Source organism: Dermacentor andersoni, chromosome 10 (genome assembly GCF_023375885.2).
Source record: "Dermacentor andersoni chromosome 10, qqDerAnde1_hic_scaffold, whole genome shotgun sequence".
In the NCBI taxonomy this organism is placed as follows: Eukaryota; Metazoa; Arthropoda; class Arachnida; order Ixodida; family Ixodidae; genus Dermacentor; species Dermacentor andersoni.
In genome coordinates this window covers 76,367,567-76,389,022 of record NC_092823.1, presented here as the reverse complement: position 1 = coordinate 76,389,022, position 21,456 = coordinate 76,367,567, and positions in this window count along the sequence as shown.

The window sequence follows — 21,456 nt, the reverse complement described above, 5'->3', positions numbered from 1 at the left end:
CATGGCTTGAAAGAGCCAAACAAGCAAACTGTTCACATGCTCCCCAAAAGTGTCAAAGAAATTCTAAAGAAAAAATTGGGAATTACAACGACCGATGTAGAAAGATGTCACCGGCTTGGTTGGGTAAATGTAAACAAACACAGACCCGTTATCCTAAGGTTTATTGATCACCGTGAAAAGATGTCTACCTTACAGGTTTCTTACAAGTTAAAGGGCTCTGCATTGTCCATATCTGAGGATTTTTCATTTTGTGTTCGTGAAACGCGCAAAAAGCTATGGAGAAGTTCTAATGAAGAGGGAGAGAATGATGCTAAAGTAAATCTTCTTTACAATCGACTGAGAGCGGACGGCAACTCGTTTCGTTGGAATGTAACAAAATATGCACCTGCTAAACTAAAGAAGAATGAAGAATGACGAAAGAAGTGCAGCCGTCAATCGCTCAAAATTTGTGATGTAAACTGTAGGAGTGAGATTAGTAAAACTGCTGAATTAGAAGGGACCTTGTCAGCCTATAATCCTCATATTACTGCCCTAACAGAAACTTGGTTGCACGATGAGATACATTACAGTGAATTTGTTCCACGTGGCTACCGTGTGTATAGGAATGACCGTGGTAGTCGAGATGGTGGGGCAGCTATTACCATAAGACAATCGCTGCAAATATTAAAAATGACGGACTCACCTAACGTTGAAGTTATATTTCGCAAAGCTTGTTCTGCAAACACGAGGTATATTATCGAGGCTACTTATCGGTCACCCACCACTTCCAATGATGTTCTTGATGAATTAAATAACTACCTTCTTGAACATGTAAAGTGTGGAGACCAGAGAACTTTGGTTGGAGATTTTTGTTTGCCGCACAGTAATTGGCCCTCTTGTTTCTTTGGAACAGCCTAACGATAAGATCGGTGAAAAGTTCTCGATATCGCATTTTTCTTCGTCTTATTGCAAATTGTTGAAGAATTCACCAGACATAAGGGAAACTCTTCTTCAACACTATATCTCTTTTTCATAGGTGAGGCAGTTGCAGCTCAAGCTAGGTGTGATGTTCTCCCCGAAATATCTGATCAGCAAGCTGTGATAATAACCATTTCTGATTTTGTTATAAATAAAAATTCCAAGAAGGTATGTTTCCCAAACTTTCAAGTGCAGATGATACTTCAATACTGCACATGTTTTCATTTGAACACGATTCTTTTTCAAGTATTACTGCGAATATTCGTAGTGTATGGAATAGTTTTAAGGACCTCATAATTGACTGAACTGAAAGATTTGATGTTCCGTGTAAACTCCAAGGGCGATAACACTATCGCGGCGCGTCGTACAATCTATGCGCGAGTGAAAGCATGCGACGGAAGCCGATAACCGCGAATCAATTTGCCGCGTGCGAAGGAATCAATTTGCCACGTGCGAAGGAATCAATTTGCCGCTCGGAAGGAAGCAAACGCGACGTCTTTCGTCGTGAGAGAGGCCATGGGATGATGGGAGGGAGGGAGTGCGGTTTGCGTGGGTTCCGGCAGCAGCTGCACATTTCTCGACCGGGCGGAAGAGGAACTGAATATCACAGCTGTCTCGCGCGCCATATGTGGACGAAAGCGGCGAGGCAGCGCGGGAGGGAGGAGGACGAGGGGGGGAGAACGTGACTTCTACTCCACCAGAAACTGCGTGATTTGCACTGCTGCGCGCCGTATCTTAAAAGCGATCTACAGACGGCTCATACCTTTGTGCGTGCTATGCTGTCGCCGCTCAGTATGCGTTACGCGATAGACAGCACGAAGGTCATTTCGCCCGATGCTTATGCCGCGCTCGCTCACGCTAGCGTTTTAAGAGCGAGTGTTCATGCTCATTGAGTGGGATTTGATCATGCTTGCTTGTGCGCGCTTACACCACGCTTGGTAATTCAGTTAGCGAATGCTTCCAAGTTTATACAGACGATAAATCTTTTCTTACTCCATATAGCTGTCTACTAATTTGCTATCGCAATCGATGCTTCGCATTTTGAGTGAACCTGTGACATTTATCTTCAGAAATTGTCTATAGCTGTCGATAGTTACATTTATATTAACGCCGGAAGTGGTAGAGTAAAGTGTATTGATTGTATCATTCGCACATCTTTATGTATCAACAGTAAAGTAAATACGTGTCGTTCCATGATCCGTAGTGCAATGCTGCTGGCTCTGTTTCTGTTGCGTAAAATGATTTAATAATGTGAACACGACGATGTTAAACTAAAGAACCTCCTAGATACCGTTAGATGCATGCCTGCGCTCATTACGACATGAACACGTCAATCTTATTTTTTTTTCTCCATGGCGGCAAATCTCGTTGCTCACACTGAACCGGGGACTAAACAACAACTCTGTTTCAATAAACGTGCAACATACACATTCAACGTATTCGAAATACGTGTTTCGAATAGAACTCACATTTCCTTCTATATAAATATTGATAACGTTATCGCGATAGGGGACATTGTGCACGTGCTAATACGAGCACGTGCGAAAACCGCGATTATTAAAAATGGTGCATGTAGCGCTTTCCCCCTTAGTTTCATCATGTGAGTGTTTTGCGCGATATCAGAAACAATAGACGATGACCCCACTGAAAACGATTTATTCTAATGTATGGACAATATTTCGCACACAGTGCGTTGCCTTAAATACTGGTAAAAAAAAAATAAATTCTGTAGTTTGACGTGCCGAAACAACGATATGATTTAGGGGCAGGCCGCAGTGGAGGGCTCCGGGATCATCTTCACCACCAGCGTTTATTTAACATGTACCCAAAGTATGGTGCGTACTTTTTGCATTGTGCTCCCATGGAATTGCGGCCAGCGTGGCCGGTATGCGATCCCACGTCTTCGGGGTTAACAGCACAACGCCAAAGCCCCACCACCGCTCGGTGTACTGTCAAATGTTGAAATTAAAAGAAAAAAATCGAGGGCTATATTGACAATCTTCAAATACGTGCAGTTGCTTTAAATGCAGGCTCCGACGCCGTGACCATGAAGAAAGCAACCCGAACACTGTGCGGCTACATTGACACGCGAAATGTTGGTTTATTAGGTACTAGTCACCGAAACAGAGATTACCGCTTCAATTTTTGGTGTGTCGGTGTCCCAGTGCACTCTCGGGGGCGCCTTCAACCACGTTTCAGCTAATGTTTAAGGCGACTGTATTACATTTTATTTCAATCTTTCCCCGGAGACCATTCTTAAAGTACTTTTACAGAGTTATCGCTCTTGCGCTAGACGCGCATGCATGCATGCGAACTTTCCAAAATTGTGCCCCAGATATCATTCCGAAAGAGTAGGCGTATAAGAAAAGTGATTTTTGAGACTGAATCACATATGAATCAGACAATTCCACAAGTGAATCGAGTCGAATCGGTTAATTAATGCTTTATGAAATGTTTCTGAATACGAACAGATTTTGTCACGATTACTATAAAACCATGTTCACATTCCAGTGTTCTCAATGTTAGCAAGTTTCTGTAATTAGATTACACTTTATGAATCAATGTTTACTAGAAGCACAAATGCAGCATTCGGAGCAAACGAGTAGTTATCGCATGCACACGATTTTTCAGAGAGCGTGAATGATCACTGTACAGGCTGTAATGTATAGCTACCTAAGTGACGTAGCCTCCTTCACTACGCAAGCTCTTATTTTTTATGTCTATACTACGCCCACGGGGATAAAAATTTACCACAATTTCGCTTCGAATTAATGTCTACTTATGGGCAGTTCACGTTTAGAACTATTCGAGAAATATTAGAAAATTTTTGACATATCCGAGTTGTGAATGAATAATTGCAATCTTGGGTTTTACATGCCGAAACTACGATTTCATTATAAGGCGCACCGTACAGGGACACTACGGATTAATTTCGACCACGTTGGGATCTGTAATGTGTCCCCAATGTACAGGACATGAACGTATTTACATTTTTTCAGCATCGAAATGCCGCCGCAGAGGGCTGGTTTTGATCCCGCGACCTCATTCTTAGCAAAATAATAAATTATTTTGTCATATCTGTCAGCACACACGAAACAAAGTGCTAGGCAATTTTCAAGTTTTGACTGAACGAAAATGGGGCACATTTATAGTATCACGTTGTATTGACAATATAAACGTGACAATACAACGTGGCACTATTGGCACGTTGTCGTGACCTGTGCAGCGGTTGCGTAGAGGTAGAGCATCCGCCTCGCGTGCAAGAGGACCGTGGTTTGAATGCGGGTTCCGCGTAATTTTCCACCGGAATAACAAAAGAAAAAAACCCCGTGTGTTGATAAAATTGCATAAACAGACATGGAGTGCGGCCTGATCCCGGTGACCAGAACAGCCAACGTACTCCCTCACCAGAGCGGGATTGGCCAGCCTTGTGTAGTACCTGACCACAACTTCCAATATGAATACAACAATCAAACCGCGGCCCTCAGTCCCTAGCAGCTGCGAAGGAACTGACTACGGCGGGGGTCAGACCTGTGACGTGCAGAGGGTGCTAAGAATACCTGGGTCCAGACAGGCCGCCATTGGAATATGAAACTGGCAACGTTTAACGCTAGAACGTTATCTAGTGAGACGAGTGTAGCAGTGCTATTGGCAGAATTAAAGGGTAGTAAATGGGATATAATAGGGCTCAGTGAAGTTAGGAGGACAAAAGAAGCATATACAGGGCAAAAAAGCGGGCACGTCCTGCGCTACCGGAGCTTAGCGGAGAGACGAGAACTAGGAGTCGGATTCCTGATTAATAAGGATATAGCTGGCAACACGCAATAATTTTATAGCATCAACGAGACAGGGTGGCAGGTCTTGTAGTGAAACATAATAAGAGGTACAAATTGAAGGTGGTACAGGTCGATGCCCCTACATCCAGCCATGAGGACCACGAAATCGAAAGCTTCTATGAAGACGTGGAATCGGCGATGGGTAAGTTCAAAGCAAAATATACTATTCTGATGGGCGAATTCAATGCCAAGGTAGGCAAGAAGCAGGGTCGAGACAAGTCAGTGGGGCAATATCTTATAGGCTCTAGGAATAGCAGGGGAGATTTGTTAGTAGAGTTTGCAGAACAGAATAATATGCAGATAATGAATACCTTCGTCCGCAAGCGGGATAGCCGAAAGCCGACGTGGAGGAGCCCAAATGGCGCGAGTAGAAATGAAGTATACTTCGTACTCTTCGCTTACCCTGCCGTCATACAAGATGTGGACGTGATTGCCACGGTGCGCTGCAGTGGCCATAGGATGGTAAGAACTCGAATTCGCCTAGACTTGAGGAGGGAACGGAGGAAACGGGTACATAAGAAGCCGATCAATGAGTTAGCAGTAAGAGGGAAAATACAGGAATTCCGGATAAAGCTACAGAACAGACATTCGGCCTTATGTCAGTGAGATGACCTTAGTGTTGAAGCAATAAACGACAATCTTACCGGTACCATTAATGAGTGTGCAATAGAAGTCTGATCAAGAAACGCCAATGTATTAAAGCCTCTCCCCCTACAGCTAGAATAGAACTGTCAAAACTTTCGAAGTTAATCAACAAGCGTAAAACAGCTCACATAAGGAAGTATAGCATGGGTAGAATTGAACATGCTCTCAGGAACGGAGGAAGCCTAAAAGCAGTGAAGACGAGACTAGCAATAGGCAAGAATCAGATGTATGCGTTCAGAGAGAAAGCCGGCAATATTATTACTAGTTTGGATGAGACAATTCAAGTGGCTGAGGAGTTCTATAGAGATTTATACAGTACCAGTGGCACCCACGACGATAATGGAACACAGAATAGTCTAGATGAATTTGAAATCCCTCAAGTAACGGCGGAAGACGTAAAGAAAGCCTTGGGAACTATGCGAAGGGGGAAGGCAGCTGGGGAGGATCAGGTAACAGCAGATTTGTTGAAGGATGGTGGGAACATTGTCGTAGAAAGACTGGCCACCCTATATACGCAATGCCTCATGACCTCGACCGTACCATAATCTAGAAAGAACGCGAATATAATCCTAATCCATAAGGATGGAGACGCCAAAGAGTTGAAAAGGTTTAGACCGATCAGCTTACTGTCCGTTGCCTACAAAGTATTTACTAAGGTAATCGCAAATAGAATCAGGAACACCATAGACTTCTGTCAACCAAAGGACTAGGCAGGATTCCGTAAAAGCTTCTCAATAGACCATATTCACACTATTAATGGGGTGATAGAGAAATGTGCGGAATGACCCCAACCCTTATATATAGCTTTCATTGATTACGAGAAAGTGTTTGATTCAGTCGAAACCTCAGCCGTCATGGAGGAATTACGGAATCAGGGTGTAGACGAGCCGCATGTAAAAATAGTGAAAGTTAAGTATTGCGGCTCCACAGCCACCGTAGTTCTTCATAAGGAAAGCAACAAAATTCCAATAAATAAACGCGTCAGGCACGGAGATACGATCTCTCCAATGCTATTCACAGCGTGTTTAAAGGAGGTATTCAGACATCTGGATTGGGAAGAATTGGGGATAAGAGGTAATAGAGTATACCTCAGTAACTTGCGATTCGCTGATGATATTGCCGTACTTAATAACTCAGGAGACCAATTGCAATGCATGCTCACAGACCTGTAGAGGCAAAGCAGAAGCGTGGGTCTAAAAATGAATCTACAGAAAACTAAAGTAATGTTTAACCATCTCGGAAGAGAGCAGCAGTTTACGATAGGTAGCTTGGCACTGGAAGTGGTAAGGGAATACATCTACTAAGGACAGGTAGTGACCGTGGATCCGGATCATGAGACTGAAATAATCAGAATAATAAGAATGGACTAGGGTGCGTTTGGCAGGCATTCTCAGATCATGAACAGCAGGTTGCTATTATCCCTCAAGAAAAAAATGTATGACAGCTGTGTCTTACCAGTACTCATGTACTGGGCAGAAACCTGAAGGCTTACGAATAGGCTTCTACTTAAATTGAGGAAGATGCAACGAGTTGTGGAAAGAAGAATGATGGGGGGGATAAGAAAATAGCAGATTGGGTAAGGGAACAAACGCGAGTTAATGTCATCTTAGTTGAAATCAAGAAAAAGAAATGGGCATGGTCAGGACATGTAATGAGGAGGGAAGAGAACCGATGGTCATTAAGGGTTACGGATTGGATTCCAAGGGAAGGGAAGCGTACCAGGGGGCGGCAGAAAGTTAGATGGGCGGATGAGATTAAGAAGTTTGCAGGGACAACATGGCCTCAATTAGTACATGACTGTGGTAGTTGGAGAAGTATGGGAGAGGCCTTTGCCCTGTAGTGGGCGTAACCAGGGTGCTGCTGCTGCGGCTGCTGCTGCTGATGATGATGTAGTGATGTGAAGAACAAGGCAGGTTCAATCGCTGGTGATTGCGCGTGATCAATAATGTAACAGCGCATGGCCACTTTGCCGCACGCTTTCGTGTTGTAACTGATACTGAGCGCGACAGTGTGCTAGTGTTCTCTTCACGCGTGCAATCTGTTTCGATAATGCTATTTTGATATTCAATCAGTGACAACATTCTGGAAGCTTGAAATACATGCAGGCGAGTCTTGAGGCAAGCGATAGCTATGCAACTGCGCTTAGATGTTAAAGAAAGCTCTCCCATTAGAATAAAAAATAAATTTACAGTCAGGGCATTAAATATGATCTGAAATATTGTGCGCGTGATACACATGCCCCCAGAAACAGCACAGCGGAGCCAACATATTAAATGTTCAGACGCTAAACAGTTCGTGATTACTGGTGTTTAAATTAGCCAGTATTTCGTGTGTTGATGTCGTCGTGATGTCTAGGGGCCGCTTGCATCACGGGTACTGTGTCGGAGCAGAAATTTTATGCGACTGTACGTGTGTCAACATCAGTCTTAACAAAATGACAGTATTTTCTTCTCGAGGTCTTAAGACTATCCCTATTGAAAATCGCAGCGTTGCCCATCATTAATGTTATGCTGGACATGATGGAAAATTTGTTGGGCATGGTGGAAGACAGAAGGGTATGATGGAATTCATCGTGGGAGTACTGGTAAATGTAGATGGTGGGTCCTATTGGTGGGATATATAGTGGGTGATTTGTCTCAATGCTGGGAGTGCCGAGTGAATGGTGAGTGTGATGGGCTACATACTGGGCCACCTGGGCAAACGTTGGGTGAACGAAGGTGGGGTGCATACTAGGTGACTTGTTTAAATGGTGGGTGAATGCTGTGTGAACTGGGTGAATGGTGATTCTGCTGGGTGGATGGTGGAATACATTGTGGAACTCAATGGGTAAACGTATGCGAGAGCGAGGAAGTAATAGGTTTCTTAAGGAAGAGTAACAACACAGTGATGATAGCTGGTTCATGATGTGATGTGAATAATTCATTTCCCATATAGTATCAGTATCATCCCATTTTTGCGTATTTAAACGTACGTGCACATCTACTTTTGAAGTGCATCTTTTTAGATTACGCTAAAGGCTTGGACACTATCACACGAACTCCGGCTCTTAAAAATGAGCAAGCTCAATATTCATCCTAATATCCTAGACTGAATTCGATGCTTTCTGACTAACCGGTTACAATACGTTCACGGTAATGATTATGACTCCCTGTTAAATCAGGTGTACCACAAGAATCTGTTTTGGGCCTCTCAGTCTTCCTCAGTTATACTAATGACTTATCTGTTGGTAAGACATCGTTGGCTGATGAAGCACAGGCTGTTCTTTACTGTTTTATGGTCATACCCAGTTTAATTTTGATGCACACATTTGTGCAATATTTGGCAAACACATATTTTTCTATATCGGCTTTCAACAAAATGTGGTCCCTTCATTTACCATTTCCACTGATCTTAACCTGATGCATCTTGATACAAAATTTATTGTTCTTAATCCTTCGTTGCTTTGTGCCTAATATGCAGACACTTTATCTTAATTCCTATTTTAACTTTCAAGAAGACTAGGTCTACTGGATTAATCATTGCTCACATGTGTACATCATTTTCTGTTTTGGTCACCGCTACCCTTTTCAAGAACTGACAGCAGTGCCGTTACCCGCTCCATCACGATCACCGCAGCTAAGCACACACTTTCTACTTTATGTTAACACTTCGGCATATTTCGACCTTCTCTATGCACCAACTTCTCCTCCCCCAAAGAGGGTAGGGGCCAGTGAGGCACGCACAAAAAGACGCTGCCAAGGAATCATTTGCTACCCTGATGACAAGCACCTTTCTTGAAATATTGACTACAGCAACTTCCCTTTTTCCAACAATGTTGGTCTGCGTACATGTTTTCCTAACACCGAAGTTACTGCTTGGTTGTGTTCTGTGATTTTCCTTTTTAGCCGCATTCTTTAGGATGGAAATTCACGAATACTATTTCTTTCTCCTAACAGCAGCGAGTTTATCCTTACAAAGCGTTTGGGGTAAAGAAAACCTTTCAGCGGGAAAGAGTGCAAGACAAATGATTGAAGAAAATAAAGTTGCTTCTGTGATCTAAGAACTTGTGGAATGAAATTTTGCACCTTTTTTTACTATGCAATGCATTGATAACACAAAGAGCAAAGTGTTTTATCGTTTCCGCTATGTCATTGTGTTCGCAAGACAATTGTCTGTATGGGGACCTGTTCCGGCCATGAGCTGCCTTCATGACATTTGCATTAAAGGGTATTGATTGGATATGGATATGGACCAAATTACATTTCTGCGTTCAAGACCACTGGAAACAGTGGGTCAAGTATGCACGTTCCGAACGCAAATGTTAGCGCAGCTAATCCAAGCAGGTAGCGTACCAATAAAATTCGATTGACGCTAGCACTTCCTGGCCAATTTCGTCCCCGATAGTACATTCTCCAAAAAGTGAATATGCTCTGTAAGGCAAAATGCGGGGAGAACCTGTACTTTAAGGGATATAGTACAGATTCAGAATGCAGTCTTTCGTTTTCTGGATACGGGAAGCACCTGTACTTTAACGGTTACAGTACAGATCAGCATAGAGAGTGTTCAGTTCTCTTAATCCGAGAAGCACCTGTAATTTATTGGTTACAAAACAGATTCCGCATACAGAGTCTTCCGTTTTCTAGATACGGAAGCACTGGTATTTTGTATTACGCTCTCTCTTTTAGAGCTGTTCGTTTTACGAAATGACCGTTATTTACTTATGGAAAAGCATTCGGTCACACATTGCCAGTAGCTTTGACATTAAACCAGCGAAATTTTATTACAGTGTACCGCGGCACCAAATTCCCATCCACTTTCTTAGGTGTTTATGTTTTCATACGAGAACTAACCTTGGAAGTCTTAGCCAGTGCAACCCCTCACAAACCTTGGCGACCGATGTGGAACATTCTTTCTGCTCCAGGCGTCACTAGCACGTGATCTTTCTGGGTGAAGACAACTGGTCAATAATCCACACGTGCTACCTGAAGGCATCAATGTTGTCGTACTTGAGACCCTCGTTATTTAATGAAGGAGAAGAAAACAGGCTAACCGATGGCCCCAATTTTTACTAAACGTATTAGGAGAAGTGAAGAAACAGACTCCAAGTGCAACATATAGAAAAACATGCACTGACTTATCGAATTAAAGAAATGATAAATGGGTTAGAGCATCGCACGTGTGATGCAAAGACGTGGGATCGTTTCCCACCTTCGGCAAGTAGTTTTTTCATCCGCTTTCATTGCCATTTATTTATCATTTCTTTAGTTCAAAAAGTCAGTACAATAACTTTCTCGTTTGTTGCCTTTGATGTCTTTTCTCATTGGGTTCTCATGTTATTTCTTCAAATGTACCATTTATCGAAGTGCCCTCTAGACATTTATAAAACTTCGATGAATTTTAGCTAATAAATCTTGTAAAGCTCACGTTATATACGGCAAAGTAAGTCCGACTCGCCTAGGCATTCACTGGCAAAAACGCCACGTTCACAGCACTCATTACCTATTGATAAGAAATTTCTTGTTTTAGAAAAAAAACACCCTTTATATACCCTTACATTGAAAACCGTTTCATTCATTATAGTAAGTACTGTGATTTGCCTACTTCACACGTATAACTTTCCACGCACGTTTTCATTAATCATTCATTCCTTTTTATGGAAGTGTTATAGGCATCATCTTAAGTGTTCCTTGATGCGGCACTGGAGGTCTCGTTCTTTACTTGGTCTTTTCATGGAAAACTGCTAGTAGATTTAACTAAATTATGGGGTTTGACGAGCCAGGCCCACGATCTTACTCGGAGGCACGCCGTAATGGGAGACTCGGGAAGTTTGGTCTACCTGGGGTTTGGTAACATCCACCTAAATCTAAGTACACGGATGTTTCCGCATTTCTCCACCATCGAAATACGGGCCCTGTGGCCAAGATTTAATCCCGCGACCTCCATGCTTAGCAGCCCAACATCATAGCCACTAAGGAACCGCCGCGGGTTGGTTGTAGATTTCATGGTAAAACTAATATTATTATCTCATTCTCTTTCAAATAATTAAAGTTGCAAGCAAAACGACATAATTTAGTCAATTAAAACATAACGCAGGAGCACTACCACGCATTCACCTTGTCGCATTTATTTCGAGTATTGCAGCTATTGACATTCTTTAATGTCGCTTAGGACAGAGACAGGCCCATCACAATAATTCTCAAAAATGAAATCACATTCCATGTTTGCAGCTCCAACCCGGCTTTGTTTTACCAGATACACGCATTGTGTACTCTCTGAAAAATAAAGGTAGTTACTCCATCAAACATACTGAAAGAACTCTTCAAGTTCAGATTTATGTGTTTCTTCAGTAGAGTAATAAAAATGAATTATTTAGTAGAGGTCATCTACACAATTGATTTCTCATTTGCAATCTGCAATAAAGATGGAAATTTGATGAACTAAATGGAAACGAAGGCTATTACTTGATCGCAGAAATACAAAAGAACAGTTTCTTTATATTCTATTTTTCAAGATTCTGTCAGTCCCTGTTGAGATTGTAACAGAGGTGGGTATACTAGCAGGCTAGTACAGAGTTTGGACCAAGGAAATATACCAGGAGACAGAGCGGCATAATCAACTGCTAAAAATAACTACAGTGCAAGTCCAAGGATAGGTACACAAAAATAGGCAAGCAGTAGAATTCTTATCGTGCATCAAAGTACGTACACAACACAAGTGGTACAATAAGCTGCTAATATACATGCGGAACAAAATGTAACAGTAAATACTGAAAAAAAAGCATCAATACAAAAATGACCTCATATCAGGAAAAATATTCGTTGTGAGTTCCGCCAGAGAATTGCTTGTTTTACTACCTGCGCAAATATTTCAGGCGAGCTCTGTTGAGTAATTACCGGATAGAGTTTGTTCCGCTCGCGTATTGCGAGTGGAAAGAAGGAATATAAATAACGTATTGTAGCACGAAAATTCCGGAAGTTTGAAAGCATGTTTGTTACGTGCATGTCTGGAACGGTTGATCGTAATAAAGGCTGAGAGATCAACCTTAAGTCAGTTGCTGAGCTGTAAGAATAAAACTTCCAAGCGACGCACCTTTGCTCGTTTGTTCAGCGTTGGGAGGCATCCACGATGCAATAAATGTTGGGGAATTGGTTCGACGGCGCGTTTTGAAGATAAACCGGACGGCCTTGCGCTGTGAGCTTTCTAAATGGCTGCTTCATTTTTGACGTGCGGGAACCAGGCTGTATTGGCTTATTCAAGAACTGTACGAATGACGGTTGCGTATACGACTTGCTTTGTGCTTGAGGTAGAATGACGGAGTACCCGTTAAAGAAAAAAGTTTTTTTAGCTTTTTTTGGTGACATTTCGAACTTGCGTTGACCAGCTGTGATCTGATGTTATTTATATGCTCAAGTACCGATACTCATGCACTTTACGTAGCGTTACGTTATCAATACGATATTCTCAATTTAGTAGCGCCCTTTTCTTAGGAACTGTCAAGCAAACAGTGTTGTTTGTGTTCATAACCATCTGCCATTTATCGCACCAATATTTCACGCGGTTGAGGGTATTGTTGAGGTTTACTTGATCACTGGAGCTTTTTATTTCACAATAAATGACCGACACATCTCAGAATAGTCCAATATTAGCATTTATATCATTCCTTACGTCATTAATGTACAGCAGAAATAATAGCGAAGCTAGTGCGGAGAGCTGCGGAACACCGTATAAAACACGAACTGTGTCTGAATTACACTCACCAAGCTGTGCAAACTGATAACGCTCTTTGAGGTAATCTCTAATCCAATAAAGTATCGTACCGTACTGGTAACTTAGAAGTATTCCATTTTTAAGAAGTTGGAAATGTTACTCTTTATGGTTCCCTTTTGACACTTCTGGCAGTTAAATGCTGCTGGGGCATAGCCGGCGATATGTTTTTGCTTTATGCTTTAGCTTTTCTGGCACTCGGGTAGCCGCCATCTTTTTTTGCCTAACAGAACGGAGAACACCTAACAGAACACAAATCATGTGCGTAAACTGCGTCTTTACCTCAGCAGAAAGCATACACCCAACTAACCGCGTTGGCGCTTCCAGTGCGCTGAGACTGCCGAAGAGCTTACCCTCGGCGCTCCTTAGTGCCTTTATGCAGCACTTCGCTTGACCACTCCTAGATTGCGGGGCCATCTCTGTCAAAAGGGCATAGTTTACGCGACCATGTGGCGTCATGTTCGTTACAGGGAGCTGATGGTGGTTCTCACCATAAAACACTATGATATAAAAGGAAGAAGGCGAGGCCTGTAGCGTATGCGTCAAGCAATCCTTCAGCTCCGGTGTGGGAGACTGCCGAGAAGGAACTAAGCTTGCAGAGGCTAGACGGGGGCAAGTGGAGAGAGTGTCTATGTTGGCGGTGGCGCTTGCCTTCTGAAATGATGCGTACGCGGCACTGAAATATTTCTATGTGGACTGTTATTGAACAAATTTAAGGAAAAGTCTCAGGGTAAAACACGCTTTTAGGACCGTCGCCAGTGTTACAGGCTTCCTTAGGGCGCTGCGTCTTGTTGGCGACCAGCATCATGTAGCCTAGTCACTTCGCCGAAGATACGAACATTGTGGTCCGGTTCCGTAGTGTCCTGGCCAGCCAAGTTGCTAAACAGTTACAAGACAACTGCAAACTGTAAGCGGTTGCAAGACAGTTGCTTAAGGGCACGTAAGAATTTGCAACGTATATCCAAAATTTCCTATGTGCATGGTAATAGGCCCTCTAAACGTAGAAAAAAGGCTTTTTTTATTTGTATTTTTTGCTGCACAAACTAATAAAGATGCAACGTCGCTTGGTATATTGGCATGAAAATGCTTTCTTAGTTTTTCGGTTCAACTCATGATAATAAAGATGCAGATGACGTGATGTTTTTATGATTTGTGACAATACAGTATAAACCAAATTGGTTCATAGTTGTTTTAATTTTTGCAGAAGCTGGCGGCAAGAATGAGCTGCCGCCACTTGAATACAGCTTCGCACAGATCTGACTCTGCATCCGGGATGAATATATTACGTAGTTGCTCATTAGTTATATATTGAAAAAGCTGAAAAACAACTGAAACAATTTGCCCCAAGAACTGAGGAGTGCCCGGACTGCACATTTATTAGAGTTTTTACCAGCACATGTCTTAAATTATCTAGAATAGTGCATTGTTTTTTTTTTTTTTTTTCTGAGATGTTTTATTACGTTGACAAAGAAAGGCCGATTGCACACAAGTACATTAAAACAGTAGTCTGCATGTGAGTCTTTTACATGCCATCCCTATTGCAAAAACCAGCGTCTTCCAGTGCCTTCCAGCGTGAAAGCAGCGCGTTTTTTGGCACTGAATCGCACTGGTTACGCTGGCGCTTGCTGGGATTCACTGGGGCGCCAGTGAGAATGCTAGATAAGAGCTGGGTGACACTGGAAGAGACGCTGGTTCCACTGCAATGACGCTGGGGCGCACTGGTTTGTGCTGTACAGGCGCTGGTTCGCACTGTAAACTGCGCTGGTTCTGCTTGTGCCGCGCTGCTTCCAGTACGCAAGGACGAGCGCTGCTGAATATTAAATGGTTTATACAATTTCATCGCTTGATACTAGTCTCATTTCCTAAATAACGCTATATCTTGGGGTCATAAAACTCTATTTCGTGTCGCAGCTTGGAATAAAGGTGCGCGAGCTGCCTTGTTTATTTATGCACATTTGACACTTAAGATCACTTTCGTTTTTTGCATCTTCCCTTTTGACTGGGTGGATAGCTAAATTCTTGAACGAAACCACGCAAACCCAGAGGACGCCGCGTTTTTTAGTAGTTCGCTCGTAACATATGACTGGGGTTTGTCACCGCTGCGGCAGTGTTGTGGAGGAAAAATGAAATCCAGAAGTCGTACAGACGCGCTCGAACGGACCCCGAGTTCGAAGCCTACCGCCGATTGATATTGTCGCACCGATAACAAAGCTGAGGCGATTCGTGTGCTTCTACTTTCGACTATTGTACTAATAAAAATTCTGAGGCTGAAATACACACATTTTAGCTTTCGCCAGCCACCCACGCCAGATTGGTCCTCACCGAAGCTTAGGGCAAGCGTGTCCGCCGAGTCCGTCTGCATGCTATCGGGACGTCACGGCTCAGGAATCAAGTAGTCTAACAAGTATAAATCACGTTATGTACTGGGAATTACTTTATTCCGCACATAGTACACTCAAAGAACGTAGCCTTGTCGGTGAGTTGGCGACCACACTACATCACTTGGCGCGAACACACTGTCCACGTGATTGTCCGACACCAGGGCTTGCCAGGGATGTGGCTCCACCCATCGGCACAGTGGGGAATGTTCACACACAGTTCCGGACACTCCCACTATGCGGCTGCACCCGTCCGCATCCGAGGACCGAAACCCGAACTAATCACGGACACAACAAATCACTCTATATTTCAGCCTTCGCATCGGTGTTCTTAAATAAACCAGTTTTTTCATGTCTACAGTGCCAGCACAAGAAGCGATGAGCACCGATGTGACGGGTCATTAACACAGGTATATGTGCTGTCGGCGAAGGCTCCCAGGACTAGCCTGCGCTTCTCTAACGAACTAGAAAGACGTGCCGACTAAAAGGCATCCTTGAACTAAGAAAACGGTGCGTATCCCTCGCGTGAATAACAAGAAACGGCTGTCGAAATCGGCAGTAACAGCCAATACAGCGTTGTTGGTGGTTCATTTAGGACTTTTTCCAAAGTTGAAATACCAATCGCAAGTGCAAATCGATGCTGTGGCACTTCCGAGAATGCTACCGAATACGTACAGCCAATTTTTCTTTGTGGTACAGGTGTAAGCTTTAGTTGCAGGGCGATATCGCATGTGCTTCTCGATCTTGACATGAGAAATTATGCGTTCATTTTCACTTGCTGGCATGGCGCAGCGGTAAAGTGCCATGCTTCAGATTTGTAGGTCCGGCGATGGAATCCTGGTCGCAGCATCTTTATTTGTATGCTTTCTTTCGTTTTTTTTTTATTATACTAAAACGCTCTATGGTCATTTCTGTATTCACAAAAATATATACGGTGTCCAGGCACCGCGTATTTAACCCGCTAGAGCTGTTTCTCGCACAAGTAGCCAGCGCCTCCCAGTTCGCCGCACCTGCCCAGCTCCCCAGCATCCAGCGCGTGGCACTGGGCCTATAATCCGGCGCTGCACTGGACACTGCATACTGGGTACTGGGTTTTGCAATAGGGATGGAACTGTATTTTTTTTTCTAATTTTACCCCTATATGCACGATGTACAGTCATGCGTCAATCACTTCCGCGTGACCTATTTGTGACTCTCTGCACAATTTACGTATTACACTAATGCAACAATTTGTGCCTCGAATAAACTTTTGCGTTTAATGAATTGGTTGACAAGCCTTTCGATTACTTGTGCACTGCAGTGCGGTATTTCCACAAGTAGATGTAGTTGTTCCGTACGCGTTATTTAATTTCACACAAAGGATATAATAAACGCGAATATGTTACTATATTATCCAAGATTTATAGTTTGCCAACTGGACAATTCTACCATAGAATGTTTAGAGAGTCGTAGCCGAAAGACAGTTGTGGGCGTCCGTATTTCATTTAAATTTTATCAAACTTCATTTAGGCTTGAACGATCACGACCCATTTTAACGTATTAGGTACTCACCTCCGCTTGATGGAGACGTGATAATAATAACGCATTTGTCATCCACGTGCAAAATAGGATACTCTTTTTTAATATCCAGAGAACTGCTTAAAACATCTGCAATGTTTAAGGACTTATTTAAAAATAATATCTTGGCGAAGTGACCGCAATAATAATGCTTTTGCCTAAAAATCCTCAAAATACTTTAGTGCAACTAGAGTATGCTTCACTCCCAATATATATGTAGAATATGCTTGGTACCCTATAATTGCTCTTATTTAGGTCGGTTTTACGTGAACTTCCGTTCTTGCAATGTTCCCAAAAATTAGATGTAAAATGACCGACATGTACTGTGCGCGCAAACCATCATTCGTAATATAAACACTGTACTCCTATCAGAAAGATTACCACCACCACCACCCGACGATCTAGATCTATTTTTTGCTTCCCCCACACAGCCTGGTCGCTATTTTACTTGCTCGGGGCTTTCGTTCCGGGCACCTCCTGGTGTACACAAGGAAGGAAGGAGCTCGCTAATAGTGTTGGCCTTTGCATTGGCATGGGGTCTATCTGTCTCCGATTGCATAAATTAACAGGGAATTCCTACATACCCTTGTGAAAGATATATTGACGCGAAATAGGTTTGCACGTGTTGAAACGGGACCCTTAAGGCGAGAACGACGAAGTTCGTGGTTGCGCGCGTGCTCTCCGAGGACCAGCCATCGCTAAAGGCAGACGTTTTTTCTCAATCTGTCGGTGTTAAACTGTTTTAGTTGTCATAGCTGGGAGACATTTCTGGTGGACGTGCTGGGTACGGTCTATGTTAAGATCTCCGGAGCACACCCCAGACCTAAGCCCGGCGAGTAGTTCAACCGAGCTTACCCTGTGCACGTACGTGCCAGCCGACGCCTCCAGGGACTCCAGCCACAGCACGGTCTGCTACCTGAACGAACTAGAATGACGCCCCAACCACCTCCTGCCACTCCTGCAGCATCGCACGTTGTCGTCAATCACATTCGGACGCCGAATCTGTTCCACGGAAGTGCTTCAGAGGACGCCGATGACTGGCTTGACCATTTTGACCGGGTTGCCAACCTCAACGACTGGAACCACGAGCGTAAGCTACGTTACGTGTACTTCGCTCTTGAAGATTCCGCGAAAACATGGTTTGAGAACCACGAGGCGACACTGACGTCATGGGAAGAATTTCGTAGGCAGTTCCTCAATGCCTTCGCCAGGGCGGACAGGAAGGAGAGAGCGGAGTTAGCGTTGGAGGCAAGAATTCAAGGCCCGAATGAGCGAGTGACTGCTTACGTAGAAGACATGAATCGGCTTTTCAGACGTGCGGACCCTTTGATGACTGAAACAAAGAAGGTGCGCCATCTCATGCGGAAATCTTTGCTGGCCTAATTTGAAATTCACCGACGACACTTGCAGAGTTCCATGACGAAGCCAGTACTATGGAAAAGGCCCTTCAACAGCGGGCCAGGCAAAACAACCGCGACGCCGTGATTTCAAAGGAGCTCTCTGCCGTTACCCTCGGTAACGACGTTGGCGCCTTGCGAGAACTCATCAGGGCTGTCGTCAAGGAGGAACTGCAGAAGATGCAGACGACCACTGCCCCTGTTGGACAACTTTCCATTGCGGAAATGGTGCGCGCCGAGGTCCGACAGGCCGTCCATGTTCCTGGACAGTACGAGGCACCACAGCAAGTACCGCACGCCGAAATGAGTTACGCTGAAGCAGTACGCCGTCCGCCACCCTCAAGTGCGAGCAGCATGGTACACCCCACTCAACAAATGGACGTAAGCTTCAGGCCGCCTCGCAGCCCACCGCACATCGCCGAAGCAAGGACTAGGAAGAGCAACGTCTGGCGCACCACGGACTACAAACCCCTTTGTTTTCATAGTGGCGAAGCCGGGCACACCTACAGAATGTGTCCTTATCGTCATCTGGGGCTTCGTGGATTCTCGCCGAATGCACCTCGTCCACGACCTGGTGAGCGGCCGCCGGAAATAGAGAGTTTCGTCACAAATCGTCGCAATGATGATCAGCGATGGCCGATGCCCCGTTCGTCGTCTCCTGCTCGTTAAAGGTCACCATCACCAAGCCAAGCTTTTACTCGCGGCGCTCTGAGACGCCGCTCGCCTAGCCCGGCGGGTCGGGAAAACTGAGTTCAACGACCTCCGGAGGTGAGGCCGCTGACGACGACCGTACGCAATATCCTCCAGTACGACGACAACGACGAAAACAGAACGACGCAGACGTACAGACGGAGTCGAACACCTTACGAGAGGTAGTAACGTCGAACATTCCCGTCACCATAGACGACGAAGAAATAACGGTGTTAATCGACACTGGAGCGGACACCTCAGTTATGAGCATGGACCTTGCCTGCAAGCTGAAGAAAGTTTCTACCGAGTGGACAGGGTCGCAGATTCGAACTGCAGGAGGCCATCTGCTAACCCCGGTAGGGAGATGCACAGCGCGAGTGAGCATTCGTGGGTTTACGTACCTCGGAGATTTTGTTATCCTCCCAAGCTGCTCGAGGGACCTAATTCTGGGAATGGACTTTCTGCAGGCTAATGGAGCTGTGATCAACTTACAAAAGTAGCGGGCAACGTTTTCGACGGCGCAGGCCTTAGCAGGCAGCAGCACTGACGACACGTATGTCAACGCCTTGAGGATTGTTGACGAGAACATCACGGTGCCGCCAAGGAGCAGCGTATTGACCCTCGTCACCTGCGACGCATTCGACGGCTATGAGGGCATTGCCGAGGCAAATATCCCGCTGCTGCTTGAAAAACACATCTGCATCGCCCGGGGCCTTGTTCGAATACAGCATAAGTGCTCGCAAGTTTTGTTGACAAACTTCAGCCATGAGTATCAGCACGTCCCTCAAGGTACAGCTGTGGCATTCCTGAACGAAATTGCTGACTTCTCCGATATCGGCACGTTACAAGTGACTTCACCGGACGCAACAACTCACGCCAGCCTGAATACCCGCGTCCACATTAATGCTGACTTAGCAGATGTCCAGAAGGATCAGCTGCTGGGCCTACTGACAGAATTCTCCGGCTGTTTTTCCACGGAATCCAAAGTCCAGCGCACTTCCGTTACGCAACACCGGATAGTTACAGAGGAGTCGGCGCGGCCTGTTCGTCAGCATCCGTATCGCGTGTCCCCTATAGAGCGAGAGGCGATTAAGCGTCAAGTTCAAGAAATGCTAAAGGATGACGACATCCAGCCGTCGACAAGTCCGTGGGCATCGCCTGTCGTACTAGTAAAAAAGAAAGACAACACACTCCGCTTCTGCATTGACTACAGACGGCTTAACCGAGTCACCAAACGCGACGTTTATCCCCTGCCGCGGATCGATGACGCTTTGGACCGTCTGCGTCATGCTCAGTTCTTTACTTCGTTAGACCTAAAGTCAGGCTACTGGCAAATCGAAGTGGACGAGCGTGACCGTGAAAAAACCGCCTTCGTGACTCCCGATGGGCTGTACGAATTTAAAGTGCTGCCTTTCGGTCTCTGTTCCGCTCCTGCTACGTTCCAACGAATGATGGACACTGTACTCGTTGGACTAAAGTGGCAGACGTGTCTAGTGTACCTAGACGACGTTGTTGTGTTTTCCAGCACGTTCGATGAACATCTCACCCGGCTACGAAGTGTTCTTACCGCAATACGCAAGGCCAACCTCACCATCAAGCCTGAAAAATGTTACTTTGGCTTCCAGGAACTCAAGTTTCTAGGCCACGTGGTCAGCTCCCAAGGAGTACGACCAGACCCAGAAAAACTCGCTGCCGTTGCCGAGTTTCCTCGTCCTAAAGACAAAAAGTCTGTTCAGCGGTTCCTGGGCCTCTGCGCTTACTACCGTCGTTTCGTTGAAGGCTTCTCAAAGATTGCTGAACTGCTCACGAGACTGACGCGACAAGATGTGCCCTTTGCGTGGACGAAAGAACAAGGGCAGGCCTTCACCGAATTGCGTAAACGCCTTCAATCCGCTCCAGTGCTGGCGCATTTTGATGACACTGCGGCAACTGAAATACACACCGACGCCAGCAACGTAGGACTCGGGGCCATTCTGGTTCAATGGCAAGATGGCGCAGAACGTGTAATTGCGTATGCCAGTCGTAATCTGACAAAAGCAGAAGCTAATTATTCAACGACCGAAAAAGAATGCTTAGCAGTCGTGTGGGTCATCAGCAAGTTCCGACCCTACTTATACGGCCGGCCATTTCGAGCGATCAGTGATCACCACTCGCTCTGCTGGCTTGCCAATCTACGAGACCCGTCAGGTCGCCTCGCTTGTTGGAGCCTCCGCCTCCAGGAATACGACATAACTGTTGTCTACAGATCCGGCC